Raw genomic sequence first — 12,820 nt, 5'->3', positions numbered from 1 at the left:
GTCAACTGTTGGGATCCCCCTGTCACTACGGAAATAGGGATGGGCTCCACCCCTTCGTAGCTGCAAGGCATTAAAGTACACTCACCCACGGGAGACCTTACAGCACCCCGAGGCCTCTCTCTGCCTCCGCCCCTTGCTCCTCCACAGTGCCGGCTGCCCGACCCTCGCCCACCCAGGAGCAGGTGGCGGGTACCTCCACGCTCCTCTCCCACCAGGCTTCCTGGACGCACGGCAGCTCACGCACGCGGCCGACGGAGGCACCGAGCTCCCGGCGCTGTGTGCTGGTGGTGCGTGAAGTCAGGCATTGCTGGGAGGGATCCTTCCTTGCCACAGGGACGGGCTGCTCCTTGCTGGAGGCAGCTGCCTGTGGCGGCAGCCCCTTTCCCTCCCTTCCCTTCCCTTCCCTTCCCTTCCCTTCCCTTCCCTTCCCTTCCCTTCCCTTCCCTTCCCTTCCCTTCCCTTCCCTTCCCTTCCCTCCTAGGCCAGCTGGCAAGGGCAGGCAAGGGCAGGCAGCCCCCTCCCCAGCTAGAGCCCTTGGCCCAGCAGGGCCAGCCCCAGCCTCAGGCGCTGCACAAAGAGCTGCCCTGGCCCTTGCCCACCTCCAGCCTTTGGAAAACCTGGGCTGCCCAGCCCCAGCCTCATGGCACCCACCTGGGCTGCCCAGCCCCAGCACACAGCTGGGAAGCTTTGTTCCTTCAGGCACATCACAAAGTCGAGCAGGGACTTGGCTACAACACTCAGTGCCCAAAGTTTCCACCATGAAACCTCCCTCAGCAGCACTTTCACAGCCCCACTGACACCGGGGCTGCAGACTCACCTAGCCGCCTAAACAGTCCTAACAACACCTTACGTCTGCCTGGCTGTCTACCAGAGTCCAGCTTCAAAAGAGGGCAGGGGGAGCAGAAGGATGGCCCACAAACCCCCCAGTTCAGTGCAGTGGGGGGATCTCGGCCCCAGCCCCGGCCATCCTCTGCCCATTACCTACAGGGATGTGGCATCACCGGGAGAGGGTCCGAGCATCAGTACCGGCTGCGAGCACCCAGGCTGCCTGGGCTCTGCTTTGTTCTTCATTCCCGCAGCCCCAGTCCCTGCTTCTTGTGTGTCCCCCACCCCTTCTCATGCCCTGCCGGGTTCGGCTACCCTTCCACCCCACTCCCGGCACCCTCCCATCCCACCCCACCCCAGCCAACAGTCCCTGGCTCTGCTACAGTACCAAAACCACGGAGCAGCAGCAGCCACAGCAATCAATATTGCTAAATATCACCCTAAAAGAGCCCCAGGTTGGGAAAGTCTTTCTCCACTCAGAAGGTTCCTCTGCTGCTGCAACTAAAGCCACTCGGTTACCAAGATGCCTTCGCACACTCAGCCCAATCCCCAAAAGCAGCAACAAGCCACAGCCGCCTGTCCTGAGTGCCCAGCGAGGAAGGGGATTAGGGAAAGACAAATCACTCTTGCTCCCAACAGGATTGTGTGGTGTAGAAGGATGCTGAGAGAGCAGGGGCATCCTGGGGATAGGGGGTGCTGGCAAAGTTTGGGGGTGCCCAGAAGGAAGAGAAGGGGGTGCCTGAGTTGTGAGTGCCCCCTGCCTCTGACCCCCACTCCCCGTGCTCATCCTGCAGGGAGCTGCCCCCAGGCTCCTGCTCCAACCACTGCTCCAAGTGCGCTGGCTGCAAATGCCCTTCGCGGGCAGGCAGGAATCAGGACAAAAAGCCCCCAGGAACCAGCACGGCCACACTCCATGGTCACCCACAAAGCTTTCTTGAAGGCCATGGTGCTGTGCCTGGGCAGGGTGGGCTTGGGCAGGGCAGAGAGGGACATGTGCTGCTGCGGGATGGAGGAGAGGAGAGCGGGCAGGGTCTGCAGAAGGGCAGGGGCTCTGCTCTGGACTTCTTCATGGCCACAGGCACTTTGGGGTCACCGTCCCTTCGACCCGAGCTCAAAATGCAGTTCCAGGCTGTCCGGTGCAGCAGCACAGGAACAACAGCGATGCCCTGGCCATCGCACAGCCCACGCGTATGGCCATGGCTCTTAGCAAAGTGTTCCCAGCACAGCACAGTGCCATGATCAGCAGTACGGCAGTACAGCGAGTCGCAAAAGCAAAAATCAGCTGCTGACATGCACCAGACTCTACCATCCAGGAAGGCAAGCAAGACCCATGGCAAGCAGAGGACCCTGCCAACCAATACCTAAACAGCAGTAACAGCTATAAATACAATCTAGCATATTGCAAGCAAACCTGTCCTTGCAACCCCTTCAACATCCCTGTGCTATCAACACTGTTTCCAGCAGAAATCCAAACCTGAATGCCATACTAGCTACTATGAAGCAAATAAACTCCAGCCCAGCTCAAACCAGCACCGGCCCTTCACTGCTCCTCTGCTCCCTGGGCTTGGGCAGGGCAGAGAGGGACATGTGCTGCTGCGGGATGGAGGAGAGGAGAGGAGAGCGGGCAGTGTCTGCAGAAGGGCAGGGGCTGTCCAGGACTGTGGTGGGGATGGAAGGGGGGCAGAGGGTGCAGGAGGTGCTGTCCCTCAGGCACAGCTGGGTTTCCTCTGTCTCCACCCAAAACCAGGGTCGGATGATCTCTCCATTGAACAGGGCTGGTGGGAAAGTGAAGATCTCGACCCCGCTGTCGGCATCAATGAAAGTCACCAGCCCCTGCGTGCAGTCCAGACAGACCCAGAATCTCCTGGGGACGGGGATCGGGGACAGGGAGGTGCAAGGAGAGCTGAGAGACACAAAGTGCCCTTCGCAGTGCCCCAGTCCCCAGATCCCTCCTGCAGGGCTCAGGTCCGCATCCCCCTTCCTGTCCACAGAGTCCCTGGCCACCCCCACAGCCCACCAGGAATCACGTCCCACCTCCCCCTTCACCTCCACCCCCCAGCAGTGCCTCCCCTCCCTGAACCCCTCCTGGCCCAGCACACAGCACCGAGTGTCAAATCTCTCAGGGGTGTCGGGCAGGTCCTGCCGTGCTCTTCCCCTTCTCACACTTCTCCCATCTGCTGACAGGACAAGTTCAGGATGAGCCGAGTTTGGATCCAGGGTCACCATGTCTGCAGGGGACAGGAGGAGCCAGAGCATCAGGGGCAGAGCTGCGTCCTGGGCAGGGTTTGAGCACCCTGGGGCCAGGCTCTGCCCCGTGGGGCAGCACACGGGGCATCTCCTTCCTCCTAGAGATGCCCATGACGGGGCCGGCCCCAGCACGGCCACGGCCCAGCTGGGTCCCCTGGGAACAGGCAACGGTGGGGCTGCAGCCCCAGCAGGGAGGAGCAGCATGGGGAGGCAGTGGCTGGGTCTGGGCAGTGCACGGGCTCTCAGGGGGGTGGCAGAGGGCTCCTCTTGGCCTCAGGGATGCCACTCACAATGCCTTGGAAAGGCAAGAAAACGCGGTGGAGAACAGGCTAGTGCCCTGGGCTGGGGTGTCTGAGTCACCAAACACACCCAGGCACGGCCAGTCCCGGGCACTGCCCAGCCCAGATGCCCCTTGCACACAAGCACAGGGAGGAGAACCACCCAGAATGGCAATAAAATACGGGATTACCTGGATTCTGGGGAAGCAGAAACTTTCTCCAGGCTACAAGGAGAGACAAGAGCTGGTCACATCCCCCAGCCATTTCCCAGCACCTCTGGGCAGGGGCAAGGGTCCAGGCGTGGGCTGGTGTCCCCGAGCTGCCCACCCTGCCAGGCACATCGCCTTGGGCTTTCCCAGAGCTGGAGGATGCAGGGATGGAGAGGACGGGCAAGGAGGGAAAGGGCCGAGCACAGAAAGCCCAGGGTAGGATCCTATGCCGTGACAGAGCTCACAGAGACTCACCCATCAGTTCTGCAGTTTGTTCCTCTGGAAAGCAAAACCAAAAGCACTAAGTGATCAGAGGGGACAGCTTCTCATCCCATAGCTGCTCCCACAGGAGCAGACAGACTTCGGGCTTACCCCCAACTCCTTCTCTTTGGGGAATGTGAAAAACTCCGAAAACCTGGGAATGGCTCCCTGCCAGCCTGGTCACGTCCCATGGCTGGTACTCAGGGCTCTAGGCAGGGGAGAGGGGACAACCCATTTCTGGTCTGCCCAAGCTGCCCACCCTCCCAGGCACATCGCCTTGGGCTTTCCCAGGGCCCAGGGATGCAGGGATGGAGAGGATGGGCAAGGAGGGAAAGGTCTGAGTACAGAGTGTCAGGGACAGCACCCCACTCGGTGATGGAGATCATGGACACTCACCCAGTAATGCATCTGTTTTTGCTGGAAGGCAAAACCAAAACCAATAAGTTATCAGAGGGGACAGCTTCTCATCCCATGGCTGCTCCCACAGGAGCAGACAGAGTTTGGGCTGACCCTCAACTCTTTCTCTTTGGGGAGTGCAAAAAAACCCCAGACACCAGGGAATGGATCCCTGCCAGCCCATCCCCCCGTCAGCCCACCCAGGCACTCTGGAGTTCAGCCGTAACTTCAGGAGCCATCCAAACCCAAGTCCCTCCCAGGGGGGCTCCTTTGCCCGGAGGTTTTGCTGGGGGAAGGGGCCAGAAGGACTCACCCAGCTCTCTGGACTGCAGCACTGAAAAGCAAAGGCAGAGGAAGAGGGGGTCAGGACAGTACCTGGCTTCATCCCTGGGAACATCTCAAGAGGGTCTCTTGCACCTTCCCTCCAGCCAGAGATGGTCTGGCCATGCTCCCTGTCCTCCTGTCCACACCCCACCGTGTGTCCTTGTGCCCTTCCTTCCTTTGCCCAAAGAGCTTTTTGGTGAAGGCAAAACATTCTTCTGACACCACTTACCTTTCCTTCTCCACAGATAAGCACCGAGGCCAAGGAACACAAGTGAAAGCATGAGGAGCACCCCCACACCAACCATCCAGGGACGGGCATTGTGGAAAAAGGGAGCTGAGAAACCAAAACATTAGCAGGAAAAGGGATGGTTTTAGAGTCCCGTGTTTGAGCAGAAGAAGAAAAAGACAAATGCCCCAAAGCTCGAGCTCACAAGCCCCTTGTCCTGGGAGCCCTGGCCTCAAGGGGACATAGTCCTCTCTCTCCCCTGCACATACCAATGCTCACCTGAAGCACACAAGGCTCTGGTTCTCTCGTGCACTAGAACTGCTGTGAAGGTGCACACCCCTCCCATGCCCCCACACCCCACACCTTGCACCAGGAACCCCAGATCAAAGCTGCTCAAAGCAACGCAGCAAACCCCAGCCCTGCTGCCGGCACCGCAGGGTCTGGCTGCCATCGTTGCACTTGAGATGTGCAGGGACGTCTTCTGCTCCTGGTTGAGGCGGCTGTTCCTGACCACGCAGGACCATTTCCCATGTCTGTTCCCATTGGACACAACAATGACGCCTTCGATGTCAAACAGGCCCATTGAATCCCAGAAATGTCCCTGGGAGACTGAGGGGAGACGCTGCCCATCGGGATCTTTCCACAGCACCTCCGGTTGTGGGTACCAGCCGGCCGATCGACACACCACCCGGATGCCTCCGTCCTCATAAGCCTCCAGGCAGACCTGAGGGACAGAGCCTGTGGCTGGGGAAGAGCCCGTGGTTGGGGTCAGTGTGGGATGGACTCAACTCAAAGGTGACGACCGAATCCGATAGCAGACACATCACAGGTCCCACCAGGGCTACAGGGCCGGCCACCAAAACCACCCCAACTTGCACAGGAACTGCAAAGCATTGATGCCAAACAACCCCAGATCTCCCACAAAACAGCCCGGCACAGCAAGACCCAGCTGCCGAGCTTCAGCACCTCAAGGCAGCATCAGCACCCACCCGTCTTTGTTCAAGAAGCCCCAACGCTTCCAGACAACGGGCCAGGTCTCCTACGGCACAAAGGGCAAAGCCAAAGCAAAGATCCAGCTGCTCAGAGCCAGGAAGAGATCTCTTCCCAACTCCACACCTAACAGCGTCAGGTCCCAGCCTTGGCTTGGCTGGCAGCCCCAGCTCTGAGCACAACGAGCTGCTCAGCACCTTGTCCCCAGGGCCTTCACAACATCACCAGGACACCCTTCACAGACACCGCGCACACCCAGCAAAGCCACCACATCCATGTGGCTCTGCCCCAAAACCACCTCCAGCACCACCTGCGTGCTCTCTCCTGGGCAGGCACTGCAGGCAACAGCCCCCTCGCACCCCACCTCTTTCAACGGCTCCTCTCCTTCGGCACCTCATCCACACACCTGAGGATGGGACAGAGCTCTGGGAGGGACACACAAACCCAGGGACACACGCACCAGCCCCTGCAAACACCGCACCCACCACAAACCTGCCACCTCCACATCCACCATAGCTTCTCCATAAGAGGCACCATCTGTCACAGTGCAGACGAACTGACCATCATCAGAGGGTCTCAACCCAGAGATTCGCAAGTCCAGGCGTCCACTGGAGAGACCATCTCTGACCAACTCTGTTCTCCCAACATATTCCTCCATCTGCTCCCTGTACAGGTCCTCTCCATTTCAGTAGTGGTGCACCGTTTCAGAGAATGGATGCCGGATCCACCTGATGTCCAAGCTTCGAGCCTCCATGCTGGGGGACAAGTGACATGGCAGCACAACATCCTGCCCCACGGTGACCTGGAGAGGGCGGTCTGGTCCCAGCACACTGAAGTCAGCTTGGTGATGGAGAAGGACACAGAGACACGGAGATTGTGCCTACGTTAATTTAGGGACATTGCATGGCAAGGGGTGAGCTTGGCGTGACCTTGGTGCACGCTCCATCCCATGGGCGTTGCTTTGCCCTCCCTGTGGTCTAAAGACACTGGAGAAAGTGGAGAGGGAGTGGGAGGACTGGAAGGAGAAAGAGGTTTCCTGGGAGCGGGAACCTGCTCCAGAAAACGACCTCCACCCCAGCCAGCCCTGCTGCAAGCCAGAAACGTTTGAGGGGAGCGCTGCAGGACGGGACCGAAGGTGCCCCCAGGGCAAGGGACGTATTGCAGAAAGAGCCCAAGGCAAAGCCAAACCCATGCGGGACCCAGCTCTGGGCTCGGCTCTCCCCACCCCACAGCAGCTCCCCTGCCCCACAGCTGTCACCCGGAGTGGGTAAAACCCCCCACCAGCCCTGCAGGATCCCTACCTGATCCCAGCCGCAGGACGTGCAGAGTCACCAAATAACTCAGGAGGCCCCCAGGGCTCGCGGGGAGCCACATCTGCGTCCGGAGCTGGAGAAGAGGGAGGGGAAGGGAGGCAGAGGGAGGGCGATGGGGGGTTACAGCTGCTGGAGAGGGGATGGGGAAGAAGGGCTGCACCTGCCCCCAAAGAGGCTCCGGAAATCCCACCAAACCACCTGCACCAGCACCCTGATGGCAGAACAAACCGTTGCTCCAGGGCAGGACAGCACCAGACACGGCTCCCCTGGTGCAGCCCCCTGCTCTGCCCCACTCCCCCTCACCAGCATTTATTCCAAATCCCTGACAAGACTCTAAAGGAAAGGAAATATTCTAAATCCCCTGCGGAAAGAAAAGTCGCTCACCAGAAGGGGACGATCTGCAGAAGGCACCAGGCTGCTCGATTTCCAGTTCAGAATTCCTGCCTGTGGGGTGATGTTCAGGGTTTGCGTGGCAAGGTTTTGGTAGCGGGGGGCTAGAGGGGTGGCTTCTGTGAGAAGCTGCTAGAAGCTTCCCCTGTGTCTGATAGAGTCAATGCCAGCCGGCTCCAAGACAGACCCACCACTGGCCAAGGCCAAGCCCATCAGCGATGGTGGTAGCACCTCTAGGACAACAGAGATATGAAGGAGAGAAAAAAAAATAGCAACAGCTTTTGCAACGACATTAAGATGTGAGACACTTTGCAGACACCAAGATCAGTGCAGAAGGAGGTGCTCCAGGCACCGGAGCAGAGATCCCCTGCAGCCCGTTGTGAAGACCATGGTGAAGCAGGCTGTCCCCCTGCAGCCCATGGAGGAAGGATGAGGGGGTGTAGAGATTCCACCTGCAGCCCATGGAGGACCCCACTCTGGATCAGGTGGAGGCACCTGAAGGAGGCTGTGGCCCGTGGGAAGCCCACGCTGGAGCAGGTGGAGGCACCTGAAGGAGGCTGTGGCCCCGTGGGAAGCCCATGCTGGAGCAAGCTCCTGGCAGGACCTGTGGCCCCATGGAGAGAGGAGCCCCCGTTGGAGCAGGTTTGCTGGCAGGACTTGTGACCCCGTGGGGGACCCATGTTGGAGCAGTTGGTGAAGAATGGGAAGGACTCACGTTGGAGAAGTTGGTGGAGGACTGTCTCCCATGGAAGGACCCCCATGGTAGATCAGAGGCAGAGTGTGAGGAGCCTTGCTCTGAGGAAGAAGGAGCAGCAGACAAGGTGTGATGAACTGACCACAGCCCCCATTCCCCATCCCTCTGTGATGCTGCGCTGGAACAGGTAGAAATCGGGAGTGAAGTTGAGACCGGGAAGATGGGAGGGGTGAGGGGAGGTGTTTTAAGATTTGGGTTTATTTCTCATTGCTCTACTCTCTTTTGCTTGGTAATAAATTAGATGAATTTTTTTTCCTCTACGATGAGTCTGTTTGCCCATGATGGTAATTGCTGAGTCATCTGTTCCTGTCCTTATCTCGACCCACCAGCCTTTCCTTACACTTTTCTGCCCTGTCTAGTACAGGAGGGGGAGTGATGGAGCAGCTCTGGGGGGCACCTGGCCTCCAGCCAGGGTCAACCCATCCCAGGTGACTTCAGGCTCCATCCCCCACACAAGGACCTGAGGTTCCGCATCTATGTCACCAAGTCATGAGTCACAAAATAAACCTCCAAGCACAAAATAAAAAGGGAAACCAACAGCCTCCCCACTCCCACCTGGATGGGAGCTGCTGAAGGTGGCTTTTCCCGGAGCTGCACCTCTCCCGGCAGCCTGTGCTGGGGAACAGCACTAGGCCAGGTTTGGCACCCAGAAATACATGTTTCCTTTCCCAAAAAGGGCTGATTGTCTCGTACATGAGCACTGTCGCTGAAGCAATGAGGAAACCCCCAACCAGACCCCAGGGAATTGTCCACCTGAGCCAGTTGCACTGGGTCCATCTCTTGGGGTTCTTTGGTGTTTCAGGACATTGGTGTGTTCTGGAGTGCAAGGCAGGAGCCCCTCAGTCGTAGGAAAGAGAAAAGGAGAAAAAGAAAGGCAAAAGAAGGCTGTTTGTTGGGGGTGATGGTGCAAAGCTTAGAGCTTCGAGAGGACAAGTTGGGAATGAGCCGAGTTTGGCTGATTGGGGATTTCAAACTGTAAACGTCGAGGCCCTGTTCCCAGGCCAAAGGTGCCAGCCCCAAAAGGGATGCCTGGCCTCAAACCTCCCACACCGGCCCTCGCACGGTCCCACTCCCATTGGGGCTGCGGCCTCCCCTCACCACCTAACAGCCCCCGATGTCTCTCTCTCCCCAACAGTCCTGTCCATACAGGTCAGAACTTAGAGATCAGGAGAGGGAAGCCAGCAGACAGCCACAGGGCAAAGGACCTTGGAAGAGCCCTGGGGGGCAGAGCAGAGGGACACACTGCAGACAGAGACAGCTTGCTGCACAGACACAGAGGCAGAAATGCATTTGTCAGAAGCCATGAGGGCAGAATGAAATCCCAGCAGGTGGGGTAGCAGAACAGGAGAGGCAGAGAAAGGCCAAGTGGAAGGCAGCAGGGTACAGGGCAGCATTGGCAGAAGAGCAACGATCTTGGGGGATCCGGCCAGGTGGAAAGGGAGCTGGAGGCAGGGAGAGGAAGGAGGCAGGCAGAGATCTGGAGAAGCACGGCAGGGATGGGCCCGCACACATGACTCACCCCACCTCCTGGCACCCACGGGAGACCTTCAGCACCCCGAGGCCTCTCTCTGCCTCCGCCCCTTGCTCCTCCACAGTGCCGGCTGCCCGACCCTCGCCCACCCAGGAGCAGGTGGCGGGTACCTCCACACTCCTCTCCCACCAGGCTTCCTGGACGCACAGCAGCTCACACGCGCGACCGACGGAGGCACCGAGCTCCCGGCGCTGTGTGCTGGTGGTGCGTGAAGTCAGGCATTGCTGGGAGGGATCCTTCCTTGCCACGGGGACGGGCTGCTCCTTGCTGGAGGCAGCTGCCTGTGGCGGCAACCCCTTCCCCTCCCTTCCCTTCCCTGCCCTGCCCTGCCCTGCCCTGCCCTGCCCTGCCCTGCCCTGCCCTGCCCTCCTAGGCCAGCTGGCAAGGGCAGGCAAGGGCAGGCAGCCCCCTCCCCAGCTAGAGCCCTTGGCCCAGCAGGGCCAGCCCCAGCCTCAGGGGCTGCACAAAGAGCTGCCCTGGCCCTTGCCCACCTCCAGCCTTTGGAAAACCTAGGCTGCCCAGCCCCAGCACACAGCTGGGAAGCTTTGTTCCTTCAGGCACATCACAAAGTCGAGCAGGGACTTGGCTACAAAACTCAGTGCCCAAAGTTTCCAGCATGAAACCTCCCTCAGCGGCACTTTCACAGCCCTGATAACACTGGGGCTGCAGACTCGCCCAGCCGCCTAAACAGTCCTAACAACGCCTTACGTCTGTCTGGCTGTCTACCAGAGTCCAGCTTCGAAAGACAGCAAGGGTTGAAGAAGGATGGCCCATAAGCCCCCCCCAGTCAGTGCAGCGAGGACAATCTCGTCCCCAGCCCCAGCCATCCTCTGCCAATTACTTACAATGATTTGGCATCACCAGGAGCGGATCCGAGCATCTGTACTGGCTCCAAGCAGCTGGGCTGCCTGGGCACTGCTTTGTTCTCAGGTCCTGCCACCCCGGCTCCTGCTTCTTGTGTGTCCCCCACTCCTTTGCATGCCCTGCCGGGCTCACCCACCCTAGACCCCTGCTCCCACCACGATCCCATCCCATCCCATCCCACTGTCCCCAAGCAGCAGCCATCAGTATTGCTAAATATCACCCTAAAAGAGCCCCAGGTTGGGAAATTCTTTCTCCACTCAGAAGGTTCCTCTGCTGCTGCACCTAAAGCCACTCGGTTACCAAGATGCTTTCGCACACTCAGCCCAATCCCCAAAAGAAGCAACGAGCCGCAGCCGCCTGTCCCGAGTGCCCAGCGAGGAAGGGGATTAGGGAAAGACAAATCACTCTTGGTCCCAACAGGATTGTGTGGTGTAGAAGGATGCTGAGAGAGCAGGGGCATCCTGGGGACAGGGGGTGCTGGCAAAGTTTGGGGGTGCCCAGAAGGAAGAGAAGGGGGTGCCTGAGTTGTGAGTGCCCCCTGCCTCCGCCCCCCACTCCCCGTGCTCATCCTGCAGGGAGCTGCCCCCAGGCTCCTGCTCCAACCACTGCTCCAAGTGCGCTGGCTGCAAATGCCCTTCGCGGGCAGGCAGGAATCAGGACAAAAAGCCCCCAGGAACCAGCACGGCCACACTCCATGGTCACCCACAAAGCTTTCTTGAAGGCCATGGTGCTGTGCCTGGGCAGGGTGGGCTTGGGCAGGGCGGGCTTGGGCAGGGCAGAGAGGGACATGTGCTGCTGCGGGATGGAGGAGAGGAGAGGAGAGCGGGCAGTGTCTGCAGAAGGGCAGGGGCTGTCCGGGGCTGTGGTGGGGATGGAAGGGGGGCAGAGGGTGCAGGAGGTGCTGTCCCTCAGGCACAGCTGGGTTTCCTCTGTCTCCACCCAAAACCAGGGTCGGATGATCTCTCCATTGAACAGGGCTGGTGGGAAAGTGAAGATCTCGACCCCACTGTCGGCATCAATGAAAGTCACCAGCCCCTGCGTGCAGTCCAGACAGACCCAGAATCTCCTGGGGACGGGGATCGGGGACAGGGAGGTGCAAGGAGAGCTGAGAGACACAAAGTGCCCTTCGCAGTGCCCCAGTCCCCAGATCCCTCCTGCAGGGCTCAGGGCCGTATCCCCCTTCCTGTCCACAGAGTCCCTGGCCACCCCCACAGCCCACCAGGAATCACCTCCCACCTCCCCCTTCACCTCCACCCCCCAGCAGTGCCTCCCCTCCCTGAACCCCTCCTGGCCCAGCACACAGCACCGAGTGTCAAATCTCTCAGGGGTGTCGGGCAGGTCCTGCCGTGCTCTTCCCCTTCTCACACTTCTCCCATCCGCTGACAGGACAAGTTCAGGATGAGCCGAGTTTGGATCGAGGGTCACCACGTCTGCAGGGGACAGGAGGAGCCAGAGCATCAGGGGCAGAGCTGCGTCCTGGGCAGGGTTTGAGCACCCTGGGGCCAGGCTCTGCCCCGCGGGGCAGCACACGGGGCATCTCCTTCCTCCTAGAGATGCCCATGACGGGGCCGGCCCCAGCACGGCCACGGCCCAGCTGGGTCCCCTGGGAACAGGCAACGGTGGGGCTGCAGCCCCAGCAGGGAGGAGCAGCATGGGGAGGCAGTGGCTGGGTCTGGGCAGTGCACGGGCTCTCAGGGGGGTGGCAGAGGGCTCCTCTTGGCCTCAGGGATGCCACTCACAATGCCTTGGAAAGGCACGAAAACGCGGTGGAGAACAGGCTAGTGCCCTGCTCGGGGGTGTCTGAGTCACCAAACACACCCAGGCACGGCCAGTCCCGGGCACTGCCCAGCCCAGATGCCCCTTGCACACAAGCACAGGGAGGAGAACCACCCAGAATGGCAATAAAATACGGGATTACCTGGATGACGGGGAAGCAGAAACTTTCTCCAGGCTACAAGGAGAGACAAGAGCTGGTCACATCCCCCAGCCGGTCCCCAGCATCTCTGGGCAGGGGCGAGGGTCCAGGCGTGGGCTGGTGTCCCCGAGCTGCCCACCCTGCCAGGCACATTGCCTTGGGCTTTCCCAGAGCCAGGGGCTGCAGGGATGGAGAGGACGGGCAAGGAGGGAAAGGGCCGAGCACAGAGTGCCTGGGACAGCACCCAAACCATGACAGAGCTCATGGAGACTCACCATTCAGTCCTGCAACTGTTGT

This window comes from Grus americana, chromosome 32 (genome assembly GCF_028858705.1).
Source record: "Grus americana isolate bGruAme1 chromosome 32, bGruAme1.mat, whole genome shotgun sequence".
Lineage (NCBI taxonomy): Eukaryota > Metazoa > Chordata > Aves > Gruiformes > Gruidae > Grus > Grus americana.
The sequence above is the reverse complement of the archived record's forward strand: the minus strand, read 5'-3'. Positions refer to the sequence as shown.